This window comes from Nycticebus coucang, chromosome X, assembly GCF_027406575.1.
Source record: "Nycticebus coucang isolate mNycCou1 chromosome X, mNycCou1.pri, whole genome shotgun sequence".
In the NCBI taxonomy this organism is placed as follows: domain Eukaryota; kingdom Metazoa; phylum Chordata; class Mammalia; order Primates; family Lorisidae; genus Nycticebus; species Nycticebus coucang.
Window position 1 is genome coordinate 124,874,209 of NC_069804.1, and position 20,087 is coordinate 124,894,295.

The window sequence follows — 20,087 nt, forward strand, 5'->3', positions numbered from 1 at the left end:
ATTATTCCATATAAAGTGCCTGAAGAGTCCTCATTCCTAAGCCTTCTATGGCTCTTCAAAATGTAAATATTTTACAGAGATTATTACTTACTTTGATGGTTAATTTTGTGTGTCACCTTGACTAGACTAGGAAATGCCCATATAGCAGGTAAAACATGTTTTTGTGTGTATCTGTGAAGATGTTTCCAGAAGAGATTAGCCTTCAAATTGGTGGACTAAGGAAGATCACTCTTCCAATGGTAGTGGGCATCATCCAATCCATTGAGTGCCCAAAGAGAACAAAACAGTAGGGGAAGGTTGAATTTCCTCTCTCTGCTTGAGATTGGACATCCATTTTCCTCTGCTCTTGTACATCAGTGCCCCTGTGTTTGGCTTCTGGACTCAGACTGGGACTTAAACCTTTGACTCTCTGGGTTCCCAGGCCTTTGGTCTTACACTGGAACAACCAGATGGCAGATTGTGGGACTTCTCAGCTTTCATAATCATGTGAGCCAATCCTTCATAATAAATTTCTTTTCACATATGTCTAAATATCCTATTGGTTCTGTTTCTCTGTAGAACCCTAAAATACAATGGCTAATATACCATGGTATTTTACAAGTATATAACATGTTTGCTTTCATATATTCATAGCTGGAGGGGAATTTCTCCCTGAATCATACCTTGAGTCCTAGATGATAATTTAGATGAGACATTTGACTTCAGAATTTTGAGTCAATGCTGGAATGAGTAATGATCTTGGGATCTGTTGAGCTGGAATAATGCTAATCCCCAATGCTATGGTATTAGGAAATGAGGCCTCTGGGAAGTAATTAGATTATGAGGTCATATCCTGCATAGTTGGGATTAGTGCCCTTAGAAAAGAAACCTCAGAAAGCTCACTTGGCTCTACTGACATGTGAGGGCACAGCGAGAATACATGAATCAGGAAGTAGACCATCACTAACAAATCTTCTATTACCTTGATCTTGGAGTTCTTAGCCAATTTTTGTTTACAAGCCACCTAGCCCATAGTATTTGTCTGTAGCAGCCCCAGTAGACTAAAGATTACTATTTGATTTACACTTCACCTGCTTTTAAAATAGTATTATGGTTTCCAGTAAAAGTAATAAGTAATCCCTTACTCCAAATATCCATTTGGAAAAGAATGAGATGAGACTCAAGTAATGATGAGTCGGGGGAATAATTATAGCAGAAATCTCCAACTCAAGTAAGTTACTACAATTCTGTTTAAAACTTAGTTCTGAGCCTCTTGGCAGACAAGGAATACATTAGTGCACCATGATTCTTTTCTCTAGGCTTAGGACATCATTCAGTACTGCATTTGCTGAAACTTAAGAGCAGTAAACTGTTACATGTTGTGCAGAGAATACAGAATTTGCAGTAGGACATATCCTTTAATGCCCAGTTCTCTTACTGGCTGTGGAACTTTCTGCTAATTTCACCTTTATATATGGCTATAGTGCTACATAGAACTGAGTATGTGAAGTGGGCATTGTGTAGATTGCTAGCACTTCATTCAAAATAAGTTTCCTCCATTAGAGTATTAAACATGTACATGGTCAGGGATGTTTTGTTATGAAAATTACAACCTGGGTGGCGCCTGTGGCTCAACGGAGTAGGGCGCCCGTCCCATATGCTAGAGGTGGCAGGTTCAATCCCAGCCCCGGCCAAAAACTGCAAAAAAAAAAAAAATTCTAAAAAACCATAAATAAAATAAATTAAAAAAAAAAAGAAAATTATAACTTAACTCAGATGACATAATTACATAATTTAGCCATAGGATTACATGTAGGTAGGTACTAAACTGCCCCTTGTGAATGAGTGTATCATCTATTTAAAAGTCTAGCAGTTGCTCGGTTGAAAATACATATTTTTTCCATAATACAAAAGAAATGGCTTAAGCCAAAGGTACTAAGATAACTTCCTTAGCAACCAAATAACTTTAATGTAGTTCCTATAGAACACTAACTAGATTTCTGAGCAAAAGTAATTTATGACCTTTCTTCAGATTCATCTTTCATTCTCTGAACTGATGAATTTGCCTTGTGCTTCATTGAGAAGCCGTCAGTTAGGAACTCGCTAACCTTCCCACTTAGAAATGTAACTACCTTTATACCTATTGGATTGTTTAGCACAGTTACAATGGAAGATGTGCCTTCCTACTTTCAAAGGCACATAAAACCCCCTCCTAAGTACTTCGCTTTTGGGGAGGGAACGATAATTCTTCCTGAATCTTTGATTCCCCCCATCCTCATTGTTACCTTCAGCATATGCTAATAGATCCCACGTGAAAGCAACTGTAGAACTCCCACATTACTTCAAGCAATTGGCTCGTTTTTTTTTTTTTTCCCTTGCCTGCAAACCCAAATCTCTTGAAAGAGTACTTCATCACCTCTCATTCATTCCTAAACTCTATTTTAGCTTCCTACATCATTTTTTCACTGACATTGATTGCTCATATCAGAATTACTGTGGATCCCATGTTGTCTGATGTGGTCAGTTCTTGATACTCAACTTTTTTGACCTCTCAGCAGCTTTTATCATAGTTGATCCCTCCCTCTGTGAAACATTCTCCTTTCTCCACTTTTTGTGACACTATAGTATTTTAGTTTGTCTCCTTATCCTGCAACTATTCCTACCCTACTTCTAAATGAGTAGTTCTCGAACTTTAGAGTACATTCAAATCACTCGGGAAGCTTATTAAAACTTAGATTCGGAGGCCTCGTTCTCAGAGGTTCTGATGTTATAGTTTTGGATGAAGCCTACGAATTGTATCTTTAACCAGCACACCAGAAGATTATGATGGCTTATAAATCTCACTTTTGAGAAACTTTTCTTCTTTGGTCTCATTTCTGTGTCTCTCCTCTGACTTTACTTTCTCCTTTGGAGAGATCATCCATTTGTGTGTCAATGTTTCTTGACCCTGGCTGCATATATTAATATAATCACCTTTGGAACTTTTGAAAAATGCCAGTGCCCATTTCAGACCAATTAAATCAAAACTCAAGGGGTGGGACTGGGATTTTAGCACTTTTAAAAGCTTCCCAGTTTATTCTCATTTGCAAGCAGGATTGGAAACCACTCACTCATCTGTACCCTCAGACCCTTTATTTTTAGCTCAACCCTTTCCTCAGGGTTTCAAATTTATGTATTCAGTTGCCTACTTGATATCACATTGTTCTATCTCAGACATCTCAAACCTAAATGGCCAGTAAAGAACTATTGAGTTTGTATCCTGTACTTAAGCACATTTATACTTTTGGAAGTAAGTGGCACATGATAGGAAACAGGGGAAAAAAATCTTTGATACTTTTTAAGCCACGTTTTCCATACTCACATCATTAGGAAGACTTGTTAGTTTTACTTTCAGAATTTATCTCAATGCTATCTCATTCTCTCCCTCTCTGCTGTCATAACTTTAGTCCAAACCACAATCCTTTCTTATCTGGAGTACTGTCCTTGCTTCTACATTTGCTTCTCCTAATCTGTGTTCCAAATGGCAAACTCTATTAAAGACAAGTTATCATGTCATCCCTTGCTTAAAATATCTCACTTAGAATCCTGACTTACCTCTCCAACTTCAACTCTACTATCTTTCTTCTCCCAAATTATCATGTTCCAGTCATGTGGGCCTCTTTACTCTTCCCTGACCTCACCAATGTATTAGGGCCTTCGTGTGGTGCCTGAAATGCAATTCCCCTATGGCTCGGTCTTATTCATCTTGAAAGTCAAGAGTTTTCCCCCTTGCTATTCTTTAACACCATAACCTTTTTTATTTCTTTCATTAGTAGTTCTCAATGTGACAGTTTATATGTTTATAACACTTCCACATTAGCTTATAAGATTCATTAAGACTGAGATCCTTTTTTGCAGTTTTTGGCCAGGGCTGGGTTTGAACCCGCCATCTTTGGTATGTGGGTCTGGCGCCCTACTCCTTGAGCCACAGGTGCCGCCCGAGACTGAGATCTTAATGTATCTTGTTCATTATTATTTCTTTAGCAGCTAACACAGTACCTGGTGCCTAATAGGAGTTCAGTACAAATTTGAGTGATAAGTGAATAATTCAATTAATATTCCCAGATAATTACATGAAATGACTCCCTGAACCTCCCCTTCATATTCACTGACCTTGGCAAATTGCAGTTCACCTTACAGAGACAGCGTTTTTCAGGGGACCTTTTGCAAATGCCCCCCTTCACCCTTATACACATACTAGCTTTAGCCCTCTTTTACACATTCTCATATGCTTTTAAAAATTATTTCCCGGGCGGCGCCTGTGGCTCAGTGAGTAGGGTGCCGGCCCCATATGCCGAGGGTGGTGGGTTCAAACCCAGCTCCGGCCAAACTGCAACAACAAAAAAATAGCTGGGCGTTGTGGCGGGTGCCTATAGTCCCAGCTGCTCGGGAGGCTGAGGCAAGAGAATCACATAAGCCCAAGAGCTGGAGGTTGCTGTGAGCCGTGTGACGCCACTGCACTCTACCAAAGGCAGTAAAGTGAGACTCTGTCTCTACAAAAAAAAAAAAAATTATTTCCCTAGTATTGGTTTAATCAATGAATAGTACATCAAAAATGTGAAAGTATATCAAGTTTTAGAAATGTTAGAGATGGAATTATTCCTATTTCAAGATAATATAATAAAGGATGTAAAGAAATATTAAACCCCGGGAACTATATTTAGATCATATAGTTTGATTTATAGATGTTTCAAGTCTATAAATTCATAAGCAAAATGTTTTTCATTAAATTGTGTAAAATATTTTTGCAGTTTGTAACTTCTCAATTGTGTGAAATAGTTAAGTGATGTTGAAAAGGAGACCATTATAAGAGCATTTTCAGGAGAAGAAGAGGAGAGAGAGAGAGGATAACATTTTGAGGAGATATTTAGATGAATTCTAATCTTAGCATTTTGGAAATAGGGTGAACCATACTTTGATTCCCTCCTGCCTAAATGATGTCTGAGAATTTAGACTAAAATTCTTCCCAAAGATTACAGTTTTCAGTGATTTATATAATTTTGATATTAAGATAGGTCTCCAGGATTTTTAAACCTGAAGTTTTTTTTTTTTATTTCACAGTTTTTGGCCAAGGCTGGGTTTGAACCCGCCACCTTCGGCATATGGGGCCGGTGCCCTACTCCTTTGAGCCACAGACGCCGCCCTAAACCTGAAGTTTTAAAGGGTTTCAACTTTAAACCTAAAGTAGTTAATAAAATGAACATGCTGAGAGGAATGATTAGTTTTCTGGTCAAGAGAATTCTGGAATATGCCAAACATGGACCTATAAATCCTGGAGAAATAGTACTTAGTCTGCAATTGGCTTTATGTCTGTTACTCAGTGAAATCAAAGGAAATGTGATCATAGTAGCAATAAGTAGAGAAAGACTAATTACTAATATTCTTCTTCCATTTCATTAAAAATGTGAGTAAGCTTTTTTCTTGACCTATTCCACATATTATCAGTTAATGAGATTATGTTGTAATTAGACATGATTGAGCATGCATGTGCATTTTTTTTTAACTTGGAAACTTAGTGAGCCATCAAAGTGGTTGTGTTTTATTCACACCTTCTTCCTTAAAATGGTATTGGTACATTCTACAAGCAGTTGACAATAGATACTCTCTTCATAAATATTAACCAGTGGTGGTAGAGCTTGCAGGCACTGTCATAAAAAGTTGTAAGAGTATACAAAGGAGCTGAATTACTTACTGCAGAGTGGTGTCAGAACAAAAATATTCTTTAACCTTGTACTGTAGTTATGTGCAGAATGCTTTATATTTAACATATTTTATAAATTTTATGATGGGGAAATATTATTTTCATAAAGAAAAAAAATTTTTAAAGGAAGGATTGTTGGTCAAGATGGAGTTTTCAGACCTGCTTTTGGCAACAGGGACAGACTTGGGAGACAGAGACCATATAAAGCTGTTTTTTTTTTTTCTTCAGCATCACCTAATAAATGGTTCATTATTTTTCCTTTGATTTGTCATACTGCATTTATCATTTATTAAGTTTCCATTTATTCAGGTGTCTATCTCTGAGATCTCTATTTTGTTCTGTCAGTCTATTTGATTAGTGGCACTAATATCATAGAATTTTTTTAAGAAGTAAAAAAGTTATTATGGCCCCTTCTTCATCTTCCTTAAGGTTGGCATAGCAATTTGTGGACCTTTATTCTAATATATATGTAAATTTAGTGACTTAAAAATTTCAAATGGAATTTTGGTTGAGATTACACTCAATCATGTATTTATGCTGTCATTCCATTTAGGAGCATGGAATATATCTCTATTTAGCTCATCTTTATTTGTTATTAGAGTTTTGTTATTTTATTCATAGAGGTCTTAGATTTTTATGATTAATTCCTAGATATTTTATTATTTTGAGACAATTGTGAGTGTTATCTTGTTTTAAATTATATTTTTAAATGGTTATTGCTAGTATGGGTTAAATGCTATTGATTTCATATCTGGAGATTTTGCTGACTTGGTCTTAGTTTTAATGATGTGCTGATTCTACTGATTCATCTACATAAATGATTATATCGTTTTTAATTAATAATGGTTTCAAGCTCGTCCTTCTAGTCCTTAAATATCTTATTTATTTATTTATTTATAATATTGACCAACTACAATACTATGTTAAACTGTGGTGATAGCTGGCTTCTGTGTCTTCTTCTTAGTCTTAACAGACATGTAGTTAATATTATAATTTCAAGTATAATATTTTCTGTAGGTTTTAAACATTTATCAAGTATCCTACATGCAATCATGGCACAGGAAAAGGCAGATGTTAGAGACTACAATTTGAGGAGCAGAAAGCAATCAAGGCCAAATAGCTGCTAGTCAATAGGAAGTATGAATATTTGGATGATACAGTAGATGTCTAGTTATATGCATGGGGAGATAGTCTGGAGGAAGCATTTGAGCAATGTGCAATGGCTATGTTTGGTTACATGATAGATAACTGGGACTGTGGAGCCCCTCTACACAATAGAGGTAGAAATGCAAGAAGATGATTTATAGTCTCTTCTGTTTTTATTTTTTGGATGAATGGTTTTATAAGTTCACTGCTGATGAACTCTTCATACCTTAGGAAGTGAAAGTACTTAATATTGATCCAAAAAAATTCATATTATGGTCAGTTGGGTGGGAAGAAGAATTTTCATTGTCTAAGAAACCTCAGAGAATGGAAGTCAAAGCAATAACATATTCAGTAATGCAGGTCTATACTGAAGAGAAGCCAGAAGTTTCTGTGATCATTAACATTTAAGATACCGAATAAAAAAAAAAGAAAATTAAAAGATTCCTTTGCAGAACTGTTTTTTTCTCTTCCTTTTGAAAGATACTATGATTTAAATTCTATATTTTCTTTTGATATATGGAAATTTGCAAATTTGCAGAACAAAAGTCTTTTGTTTTTGTTTTTGTTTTTTTTGTAGCGACAGAGTCTCACTCTATTGTCCTCGGTAGAGTGCCGTGGCATCACACAGCTCACAGCAACCTCCAACTCCTGGGCTTAGGCAATTCTCCTGCTTCAGCCTCCTGAGTAGCTGGGACCACATGTGCCTGCCACAATGCCTGGCTATTTTTTGTTGCAGTCTGGCCAGGCCCGGGTTTGAACCCGCCACCCTCGGTATATGGGGCTGGCGCCCTACCCACTGAGCCACAGGCACCGCCCCAGAGCAAAAGTTTTTAACTTAAAGTGTGACTTTCAGAAATGGAAAAACAGGGCACAGCCTTGGTCTGCATTCCCCAAATATTCATACTTCAAAGAATTCTTCAGTTCTTGAGTGGCAGTTATGGTCCTTCCTTTGTTAATTCCTTACCGTGGCAGCAGGTGCCTCTTGCCCTTCCAGTGAAATGGAAGCCCTCCAGCCTGGTCCTAGAATGGATGGATCACTGATGTATGCAGAAGCCTGGGCTGAATCCAGTTCTAAAAAAGAATAATTTGAGAAAATATATTTCTACATCTAGAAGTTTACTTTTATTTCAAGTTTGTTAAGACGTATGTTATCTATATGTATATTAAAGGAGGTCATGCTTTAGGTTGCTATAAGACAGACCCATCCTGTATTCTAGTTTTCGTAGAAGTAATCAGAAGACTGCTCTGGAAAGAGTCCTGTTTTTTTCTCTCACTCTTTTACCTTTTTCTCAAATACTGATGATAACACTCCTATTTTCTCATAAGAAAAATTCAGGCTGAACATGGTGGCTCACATCTCTTAATCCTAGAACTTTGGGAGGCTGAGGTGGGAGGATCACTTGAGACTAGGAGTTCAAGGTTCACGTGAGCTATGATAATGCCACTGCAGCTGTCTCAAAAAAAAAAAAAAAGGAAAGACAAATTCAGTACTATACTTTACAAATGTGTAATTTTCTTTTAAAGCCAGTATATGCATACAGCCAGAGAAGAAGAGGAGAACATTTTTAATTTCTTTGTTGTTTTCAAACTTTCTAAGCTATTCATCATTAAGGAGACAGGAAGCCAGGAAAACAATCTTAAAACATTCTGAACTCTTAAAAATAGATGACTTTTTAAAAACAAAACTGCTTTAACTCAATTTGCAATTTTTTTCTAGTATCTATTGATTGAGGTAGTGGGGCACAGTGGGGCACGCCTGTAATCCTGGCACTCTGGGAGGCCAAGGTGGGAGAAAAGCTTGAGCTCGGGAGTTCAAGAAAAGCCTGAGCAAGAGTTGAGACCCTATCTTTACTAAAAATTGAAAAATTGGCGAGGCATGGTGGCAGGCTCCTGTAGTCCCAGCTGCTTGGGAGGCTGAGGCAGGAGGATTGCTTGAATCCAGAAGCTTGAAGTTGCTAATGAGCTAGGCTGATGCCATAGTACTCTAGCCTGGGCAACACAGTGAGACTCTGTTTCAAAAAAAAAAAAAATTTGCAAAGTCTCTATTCACAAGGACATAACAGATTGCCACTGGGTGGTGCTAAACATCATCCCCTGAACTTAAACTAAAAGGAAAATGATTAGCTATGCATTTTCTAAGAAAAAAGTATCCTAGTTTTCTAGATTTTTTAAAATAATAAAAAAGTTGAATTTTATCAAATACTTTCCACATCAATTGTTATTTAATCCAATAATCTATTATATGGTGATTTACATGAATAGATTTTCTGATGTTGAATTGATCTTGTATTGATGAGATAAATCCTACTTGCTTATAATTTTATGCCTTGTGCTGTGATTTGGATATATTTTGTTTGTTCCTGCCAAGTCTCATGTTAAATTTTATCTCCCATGATATTGGTGACTGGTGGGATGTTGTTGGGATTATGAAGGCAGATCCCTGATAGCTACAAAAGCTAATTTATGGAAGTAAAATATTATATAAGATAAAACTAAAATACCAAACACTACCTTGTGAGGGAGGTATCATCTGAGTTAATATTCTGTGACTCTTATCTTCTAATTAGGGGGTAAGATGTTGTTTAAGTTTAGACATTAAATGTGTATGATAAATACCTAAGACATTAAATGTGTATGATAAAAACAACTAGAAGATTAAAGAGAGAGTATTCTAAAATGAGAGGGGAATGGCCTGAGGTGGGTGGAGTGGGGGGGACAATCAAAAGGAAGAATGATGAGAGAAACATTTTTGCATTGGTAGAGTAAGAACTTCCAAAAATCCATTCCCTTCATAAAGGAATTGAGAATACTAGCAATAATTGTCAAAATTAACTTCCACAATTTTGAAAAATAACCAAAGGCTTGTAACAATCCAGGGGACATTTATTTAAGAAAAATGGTGGAATTTCAGTAAGAACGGAGAGAATTATGAAGTTTTAATGTGTCTGATTTCTATTGTCTCCCTCGCTGTGGGATAGCCTTGAAAGCCAAAACCTCAAAACTACACGTATCTATGCATATCTGCAACCTAACAACTACAGAAGGGGGAAGAATGGTTTCGGAGCTCCCAAAGGAGTTATTTGTCAATAATTATCACTATTTGACCTTTCCGGCAGTTCCCAAGAACTGGTCTTTTATTTGTTCTGATTCATGATTTACTCAGTGAGGAAAGTCTTATATATCCATAGGACATGGTCCATTGAAAAGGAAAATCAGAAGCAATTGCTTAACATCAGCTTCCTGAGATGGCAATAACAAGGACAAACAAGTAGCAAGTCCAAAAATTAAAAATCTTAGGAATAAGATGTCCATAGGCAGGCTTTGAAAAGTTCAGATTTATTTCTGAGGATCTAGGTAGCCATACACAGTTGCAGGATAGGATGTATACCCAAGCCTAAGAAGACCCTAGTCTTTTACCTCTGGCTAACTTTGGAGCTCTGCACAAGCAATGAAGACTAAGGTAGAGTTATAAACTGACAGAACGTCAAAGGCATTCCCCCAAAATACACAAAGCTCATCAACAAATGGTGAGAGATTTATTGATTCAAGGCATTTAAGCTAATCTCTGTTCAATAATTTGCTGACCACAAAGCTATCTGAACAGAGACAGGGTCTGCTGAGACCTGTAGAAACTGGCAGCGGTCGACTAAAGAAATATAGAGTTAGAAACGATGGTAAAGAAAGAAACATGACACATAGAGTAGAATTAAAAGTGGGAGCTCAGGGGTCCATTGCCCATTGTGGGAATCTGGCAATGGCCCAGAGTGTTTGCTCCACTCTGATTTTATTGAAGTCTATTTGCCCAGAAGGTAAGATGAGGGAGGGAACAAAGATGTCAGTAGTTTCTTGGATTGATCATATCAGCTCCTGTTGTTATTATTAACCTTAAGGGTAGCCTTCAGAAATCTGAAATCTGAGCCTTGTATTCGGAGAGCCTCCTGCTTGAGATCACACACATAGATTTCTAGGAAGGTGTTAAATCCTATAGAGTGGAGTGGAATAAAAGGCCACTGGTGTTAATCTCCTCTGAGGGATTGGTAGGAGGGAGGCATTTTCTTCCCATCACCACCACAGAGGATTTTCCTCTGTGATAAGGGATATAAGTTCTTCTGCCCATATCTCAGGGCTCAAGCTACTCCCTTGGTCTCTGCCCCAGGCAAATGCAGATCTACACAATGGGTATCTGCTTTGCCTGTTTAATGGGCACGAAATGCCCTAGAGGATGTATCTTTTACTAGGACATTGTCATAGCCTGTTCTGTGACCATTATTCTCCTCAGAGTGCTCACCAACCCAGCAGGGTATTTGTAAGCTATATCCCCAACAGGCTAGAATTTCAGAAAAGGCAGGAAGCTTGTTAGGAATGGCTAGCTTAAATGTAAACTAGCTGACTTTTCTTTGTTGTGACTCACTCAGCTTACTTTTTAGTTTTCCTCTTTTTCTGGGGGTGCTTTTCTTTGCCAAGTAGAATGTAAATGTTTTGGCACAGTAACTGAGATAACGCCGGAAAGGCTATGTTAACCACTGTGATAAAAATGTGTCAAATGGTTTATGAAGTGAGTGTATGATGCCCCATAATCATATCATTGTATACAGTTATGATTTAATAAAAAAAATTAAAAAAAAAAAAAAGAATGGAATCTTTGGTCCCCATTCTCCCAGCAGCTATTTACAATAAAGAATACACATCCTAAAGAATTAGTTCAGGGAAATCACTAAACAAAAAGCAACAACAGTGACAACAATAAACCCTGAGTGAGAGGGAAGTCTGATTTCCAGAGTTCCCACATTATATTATTGAAAATGTTCAGTTTAAACAAAAAATAACAAGACAAATGAGAAAGTATGAATACACAGGAAAAAAAATGTAGTTAATAGGCCTGAGGAAGCCTGGATGTTTAATACACTATGCAAAAATTACAAATACGTTTTAAAAACAACTAAAGGCAATGCTGTCTCAAGAATTAAAGGAATTAGGAAAATGATGTCCAGCAAATAGAGAATATCAATGAAGAGATAATATCTATATGGCATACCCAAGTAGAAATTGTGCAGTTGAAAAGTGTACTTCATTATTGTTGGAGGGACTCAAAAGTAGTATTTTTGCTCATAGAAGACTCAGAAAGATATGAAGAAGAAGGAACAGAGAAGTGTGGGACACCATCAAATGCATCATATTAACATATAATGGGAATTTCAGTAAGAAAGGAAAGAGAGAGAGAGGGCCAGTTAGTATATCTTAAGAAATAATGGCTGAAAGCTTTCCAACTTTGATGAAAACATTAGAAAATGATACTCTAAGTAAAATAAACTCAAGTGAATCTCAGACAAATCATTTTCAAACTCTTAAAAGACAAAGAGAAATTTGAAAGTTGCAAGAGAAAAATGTCTACTCAGGTGCAAGGGATCCTCAAAAAATTACTGTTTTCTCATCAGAAAAAATAGAGGCCATAAGGCAGTAGGATGACAGTCAAAGTGCTGAAAGAAAAACACTCAAATGAGAATTCTATAACTTGGAATGTTCCTAGCACAAACAAATGATAAATGTTTGAAATGATGGATATGGTAATTTATCTGATCACTATACATTATATATTTCAAAACATCACTGTGTACCCCATGAGTATGTACAATTATTATTTGTCAATTAAAAATAAATGAATAAGCTCGGCACCCATAGATCAGTGAGTAGGGTGCCAGAAGCTGGCGGGTTCAAGCCTGGCTCAAGCCTGCTAAAGAGCAATCACAACTGCAACCAAAAAATAAAAGCTGGGCATTGTGGCGGGCACCTGTAATCCCAGCTATACTCAGGAGGCTGAGACAAGAGAATGGCTTAAGCCCAAGAGTTTGAGGTTGCTGTGAGCTGTGATGCCATGGCACTCTACCAAGGGTGACATAGTGAAACTCTGTCTCAAAAAATAAAATAAATAAAAGAATTATGTAACTAGCAAAATTAGTCTTCAAAAATGAAGAAGGAAAAATATAAGATAACTCATCACTAGCAGATGCATCCTACAAGTTAATTTTTTAACCTGAAATGAAGGGATACTAGGCAATAACTTGAATCTGCATGAAGAAATAAAGGACACCATTAAAGTTAACTATAGAAGTAAATAAGCCTGTAGTCCCAGCTACTCGGGAGGCTGAGGCAAGAAAATCGCCTAAGCCCCAGAGCTGAAGGTTGCTGTGAGCTGTGATGCCACGGCACTCTACCGAGGGCGACAAAGTAAGACTCTATCTCTAAAACAAGAAGAAGAAGAAGGAGAAATGAAAGTCAGTGTGAATGCATTTTGTTTGTAATTCTATTCTTCTGTATGATTTGGAAGAAAGCGGCATAAAATGATAATTAGAAAATTGTGGCCAGGCATGGTGGCTCACGTCTGTAATCCTAGCACTATGGGAGGCTCAGGTAGGTGGAGTGCTTGAGCTTAGGAGTTTGAGACCATCCTGATCAAGAGTGAGACAATGTCTCTACTAAAAATAGAAAAACTAGCCTAGTGTGGTTACACATGCCTGTAGTTCCAGCTACTCAAGAGGCTAAGGCAAGAGGATTGCTCGAGCCCAGGAGTTTGAGATTGTTGTGAGGTCACCACAGACTTTACCAAATGCAATAGTACCCAAGGCAACAGAGTGAGACACTGTCTTAGAAAAAAAGGAAAAAAGAAAAAGAAAACTATGTTGTTGGGTTTATAATGTATAAAGGTGTAATTTGTATGACAATGTTATACCAAAGGATGGGGTAGGGAACAGAGCTATAGTGTAGCAAAGGTTTTGTATATTTTTGAAATTCAATTGCCATTAATCTGAGCTAGATGGTTTTAAGATGTTAATCGTAGGCGGCGCCTGTGGCTCAAGGAGTAGGGCGCCGATCGCATATGCCGGAGGTGGCAGGTTCAAACCTAGCCCCAGCCAAAAAAACAAACAAACAAACAAACAAACAAACAAAAAAAAGATGTTAATTGTAACTATCAAGACAACCACTAAGAATATAACTAAAAACAGAAGAAACAAAGGAATAAAATTAATATACTAGAAAACATCTCTTTAACAGAAAAGATGGAGGTAATAGTATAATAGAGGTACCAAAAAGGAATGAGACATATAGAAAATATTTTTATATTTACCTTAGTAAATACAAAAGCCAATAAGATACTAAAAGCCATTGCATTTTATACTTTAAAAATAAGCTCTCTGATGTGTGAATTATATCTCAATAAAACTTTAACAGATGACAATGATTGGCCTTAGTGGTTTACATCTATAATCCAGCAATTTGGGAGGCCAAGGCAGGAGGATCACTTAAAACCAGGAGTTAAGAGACCAGCCTGGGCAACATAGTGGCAATTTCTCTCTACCAAAAAAAAAAAAAAAAAAAGAAAGAAAGAAAGAAAAAAAGAAAAGAAAAGAAAGAAAATTAGCTGGACATGTATGCTAGTGCTCCCAAGCTACTCAGGAGGCTAAGACACAAAGATCACCTGAGCTCAGGAGTTGGAGGCTGCAGTGAGCTGTGATCATACCACTGTACTCCAGGTTGGGTGGCAGAATAAGACCTCATCTCAAACAAACAAAACAGACAAAATATGGAGACAAAAAGCATGAAAAGTTCAGGCAATAAATGTAAATAAAGCTAAATTTTCAGTTAACGACAAAGATTGTCAGATTAAAAGACGTAAGAGATCAAAATATTCAATTATATGCTGTTTAACATAAATTGAAAGTTTGGATATAAAATCCTGGTAAGGTTAGTAGGTAAATTTTAACAAAGGAGAGGTAATGTTTTATACTACTATGGGGCAAAATAAAAAATAAGTATGACACACGCTTAGAAAAAGTTACTATGTCATAAAAATTTCAACTCATTATGAAGTTAATAATAGTAAATCCAAATTTGTGTATACCCAATATATTAGCCTTAAAATACATAAAACAAAATGAAAATTTAACACATCTACTGTTATAAGCGTTTTAGCATATCTTTCTCAGTGTTTGAGTCATCAAGCACACAAAAATATTAATAAGATTAAGGAAGATTTTTTGACACCCCAAATAACATGTCTGATTAAATACACTTATATATAACACTTCACCAAGCATTAGGCCACAAAACATGAGAGCTGGGGAGGATACCAGAAACAGTGCAGGGGTGTCCAACACATGGCTTGCAGGCTGCAGATGGCCCTGATGGCTATAAATGTGGCCCAACACAAAATTGTAAACTTATTTAAAACATTATGAGAGTTTTTGTGACTTTTTCGGTGGAACCCAATTGCACAGTTCTCGAGTGTGAACTTTGTAGACAACAATGTCATGTTGCAATGTCATGAAGGAGCTAAGAAAATTTCACCCCAAAATATGACTCCTTGGTATAAAGATTATTTTGAATTAAAGGCTATTTATAATCAGGGTACTTTGAAGGAAGACTTTCCTCTATCTACCTAAAATCTTAAGGGCTGCTAGACTCCTTATTACATGCTAATAGACCTCTGATGAGGTCTATTGAAGCATAATGCCTGTCTCCCAGGTTAATTCACAAATCAGTCTGTTTCCCTTCCGTCTACCCATCCCCCTTAGCAGCCACTTACTACACCTATACTTTCCAGTTTCTCTCTCCCCTCCCTTCTAAAAGGCATCTTTAAAAGCCACTGGCTATCCCTGAGACTTTGGGGAAAATCATTCTTATGGTTCCTCCCCATGTGCATGGTATTTGGAAATAAACCTTTCTCTTATTAATATACCATAACTGTGAGTTGATCTTTTCAGCAAACCAATCTAGGGGGAAAGGGCAGGTTTCCCTGAGACCCCAACAGTCACATAAAATAAACATGTATACATCCTATTTGTATGGATGTGTGGCTTCAGTTTTATGGGGGGGGGGGTGGTTTCCAGTGTATTATCTTCCAAGTGCAGTTGAATCGACATCATCAGATGTTACATGTGCTCATGGTGACTTGGCGAGGCAGCAATTATCAATAATATTTCAATCTTCCATTTTAGCATTAGGTGTTTAATGTTATTTTAGAAGTCAGGTAATGTTCTTATTTCATTATCAAGGGTACTTCCACTCCTTGGTGGTGCCTCACACATCACCAGCCACATTTTACAATTGGCCACTCAACCCTCCATGGGCAGCCATAATGTGTAAGGGCCCAAACCTTGCTTTCTGCTTCCCTGTCATTTTTCATGATAAAAGTAAATATAGTCCCTTTATCTATATTATTATTTCTTAAATCCAAGTATGGCTTCTACAATGTCTCAAAAGAAAACAGAACCCCAGAAAGAAAAATTAGGGCTGAAAGAAGATTGTTCAATGAGAAGTGGACAGATGACTACTTTTTTGTTGAGGCAAAAAGGCACTCAACTTAATTTGTAGGGAATTTGTGCAAGTTTTCAAAATCTATAAATTAAAATGGCATCATGTGCAAAACGTGCCAAATTTGATGCATATGAAGGATTGTGTTGAAAGGACAAACTGGGATAACTGATAAAGTCTGTCACTCAACAAAAATATTTTTAAAAAGTTATGACTCAGATAAATTCCATTATAAAAGTTTGTTATGTGAAGAGAAGGGTAAGATCGAGAAGAGACTCCAGCCATCTTCATCTGGATCATCCTGCCCAGAAACAACTTTGCAATGGCTCAGTGTATCAGGAATTCCAGGACCCAAAGAGGCCACTTCAACATCAAAGCACAGAGAGAGGGAAGATTCAGAAGGAAGTAGGGGAAGGAAGTAAAGAAGAAGAAAACACACATGAGGAGAAACCAACAAAATCCTGGCAACATGAAAAACCAGAACAGATCAACCCCATGGAGGAATCAGAAGGCAGTTAACACACAGAAGAGCTTAACTATTATGGAAATCGTCCTCAAGACTGAAATTTCATAAGGCCCTAGGGATTCAATCATTGCCAATTCCAGGAATTCCTTAAAAGTATTGATGCTGACTATGGTGTCACCATTTACTTTTCAGAAGGAAGATGATTAAGTTGAGGCTAAATTTTGAAAAGATTTTGTGATTTCCAGCATGTTATTAAGTCATTTATGTTATCAAAAACTAAATTGGTGCCAGAAGTCGATGAAAACTGGCTTACAGATTTAGCATATTTAGTTGATATAACTGCTCATTTGAATGAATTAAACATGCGTCTTTAAGGCGAAAACTGATTTATCAATACAGTGTTTCAGACCACAACAGCATTCCAAATGAAACTGAAATTATGGGCTGGGCTCAGTGGCTCATGCCTATAATCCTAGCACTACAGGGGCCCGAGGCAGGTGGATAGCTTGAGCTCAGAAGTTCAAGACTAGCCTGAGCAAAAGTGAGACCCTGTCTCTACTAAAATAGAAAAACTGAGGCAAGAGGATCGCTTGAGCCCAAGATTTGGAGGTTGCTGTGAACTATGATGCCATGGCACTCTACCCAGGGCAACAGCTTGAGACTCTATCTCAAAAAAAAAGACACTGAAATTATGGCAAGCTCAAATTAAGCCAAACAATTTTATGCATTTCTACACATTGGCTAAACACAGTCCTGTGAACAGTGAAAAATATAAGAATTTGAAAATAGATTTCAATATTTTCAGGAAAAAATATTTGGTGCATTTGTGACTCCATTTGCAGTGGACATAAATATGTTACCTGCCAATTTTCAAGTGGAATGCATAGATCCGCAATCTGACATTCAACTAAAAGGAAAATTTGATCATGTCTCTTTTTTGGACTTTTATAGGCCCTCTCTTCCCAGAGGCATATATCCTGTGTTCTATAATCAATCATGCCTTATTCAAGTCATTGCTTTTTGGAAGTACCTACATTTGTAAGAATGAAACATGTTAAAAATAAAATTAGAACCAAAATACCTTATGAGCACCTTGAAAACTCACTGAGAATTGCAACTACTTCCATGGAACCAGATATCCATGTGTTAGTTTCTCAAATACAATGGCAAATACCCCACTAGTTTTATGTTGCCCACTTTTACTTTTATAATAAAAATATCAAAAGACAAAGATGTTGGGTGGTACCTGTGGCTCAATGGAGTAGGGTGCCAGCTCCATATGCCGGAGGTGGCTGGTTTAAACCCAGTTCCGGCCAAAAACTGCAAAAAGAAAAAAAAAAAAAAAACATGTTTTATTACTTAAATATGTACATTTTCTTTCTTTCTTTCTTCTTTCTTCTTTCTTTCTTTCTTTCTTTCTTTCTTTCTTTCTTTCTTTCTTTCCTTTCTTTTCTTTCTTTTCTTTCTTTCTTTTTTTTTTTTTTTTTTTCTTTTCTTTCTTTCTTTCTTTCACAGAGTCTCACTTTATCACCCTCAGTAGAGTGTGGTGGCATCACACAGCTCACAGCAACATCCAACTCCTGGGCCTAGGCGATTCTACCACAATGCCTGGCTATTTTTTGTTGCAATTTGGCCGGGGCTGGGTTTGAACCCACCACTGTGGGTATATGGGGCTGGCACCCTTACCCACTGAGCCACCCTAAATATGTACATTTTCTATATTAGTGATCGTAAACTTGGCTCCTGCTCAACAATCTTAAAAGACTCTCTGAATGGGCTGCTGCATAATTAGGATTATTATGTGAGGGCTTTTTTTGTGTAGTGCTGGATATCACAAAAATCATGCATGCCTACCCCCCTTGTTTTCAATTCAGTTTCATTAGTGTTTGTATATTTAATGTGTGGCCCAAGACAACTCTTCCTTTTCCAGTATAGCTCAGAGAAACCAAAAGGTTGACACCCCTGTCATAGACCATGAAATTTAAGTTTGATAGGGAAGAAAAGCAAAGCTAAAGGAAGGTTCATATGAATTAAGTAGATGGGTCTGTGAGCTGGTTGTTGAAGAACTGATGTTTTGGAATTGGTAGAGTGAGAATCCTAAAAATAATGTCAAATGGTATAGTGGCCAAATTTATTTCAGAGGTAATTATTCCAGAGTAATTAGAAGATCCAGAGTATTGCCATGGAAGTAGATTGCTAAAATAGGGTAGAAATGGTGGGAGATAAAGAAATTAAGGTGCTGAAAGTCCAGAATGATGAATGAGTCATTAACATAGATTGATATGCCCTAGTTATTTTAGTTATTTTCAACTAATGTGCCACAGCATACTGATGTGCCATGAGAGGATCTTAGGTGTGCTGCGAAAATTCTTAAAGTTCATGAATTAAATTTTTTTTTAAAAAAGTTCAAAGTACAGTAAGTATATTCTTTTTTTTTACTCTTTTTTTTTGATCAATGTAATCTAAGTGAGCTGCAGAAGTTTAACTATAAGTTAAAGTGTGCCGTGAGATAAAAAAAGGTTGAAAAACACTGCCCTAGAATGTCAGGACATGAAGTGGAAAAGAAGACTGAACCAATTGTGTATTTAATCTTCATTGAATGGAGGAAGATTAGCAGGAATTGGTAGATTCTACAACCAAAGGTGATATGATTAGAGCCGATGGCATTTCACATGCCAGTGCATGTGTAAGGTTCTAGAAGTAGTAATAAGAAATTAGGAGGATACTGATTCCATCACTTGAGCCACAGCAAAATTGAATGTGGAAGAAACGGGAGCCTCCACTTGATGCTATGGCAAGAGATGTCTAGAGATAAATTTATTTAAATTAAGGTCAGAGAAGGAAGCTAACCATCAGCAACGGAGCTTAAAATGCAGTATGGCTTTTTAAAATGTAATGGATGTCTTAAAAGACACAATGAGATGAAGAGATCAGTGGTAGATTCAGTCAGTGGAAAACAGTAGTTAGAGGAATGACAGCTGAATGAACTTACATCTTGAGAGGTAATCAAGGATGACAGTGATATGTGAGTTTAACTACTTACAGTTTCTGGAGAATACTGGCATTCTGTAGTGTATGGCAGCAGACAGGTATAGGTTGCTTACAGTTCTGAGAGGATTTGAGATGTACTAGACTCAAGGGAAGGGGTTATATCTGGCTTAAACTCAAAGGTTCTAGCTGATAGTTCTCTAGTCACTGAGTAGATATGAGGTATGCATCACCTCCCTCATTTTCATTTCATAGAGCCTTTTGAAGAGCCTAGGGCAGATATTCTGGAGAATATCTCGCATTCTGGATTTATTTGAATGCTTCCTTGTGATTAGCTTCAGGTGAAACAAATCTAGCAAGATCACATGAATGGTAAGTATATGTCCCACAGCATCACATTAGGAGGCACATTATGTTAAACTGTTCCACTATTGGTGATGTCAACCATGACCACTTGGT

General features: G+C 37.0%; 1 protein-coding gene and 1 pseudogene across 1 annotated transcript in view; both read left to right on the top strand.

The window, feature by feature from the left end:
* Positions 1 to 20,087, top strand: part of LRCH2 (leucine rich repeats and calponin homology domain containing 2) — a 250,428-nt gene that overhangs the window by 189,563 nt on the left and 40,778 nt on the right. The window lies entirely within an intron of this gene.
* On the top strand, positions 6,772 to 7,273 carry LOC128578035 (protein archease-like; annotated as a pseudogene).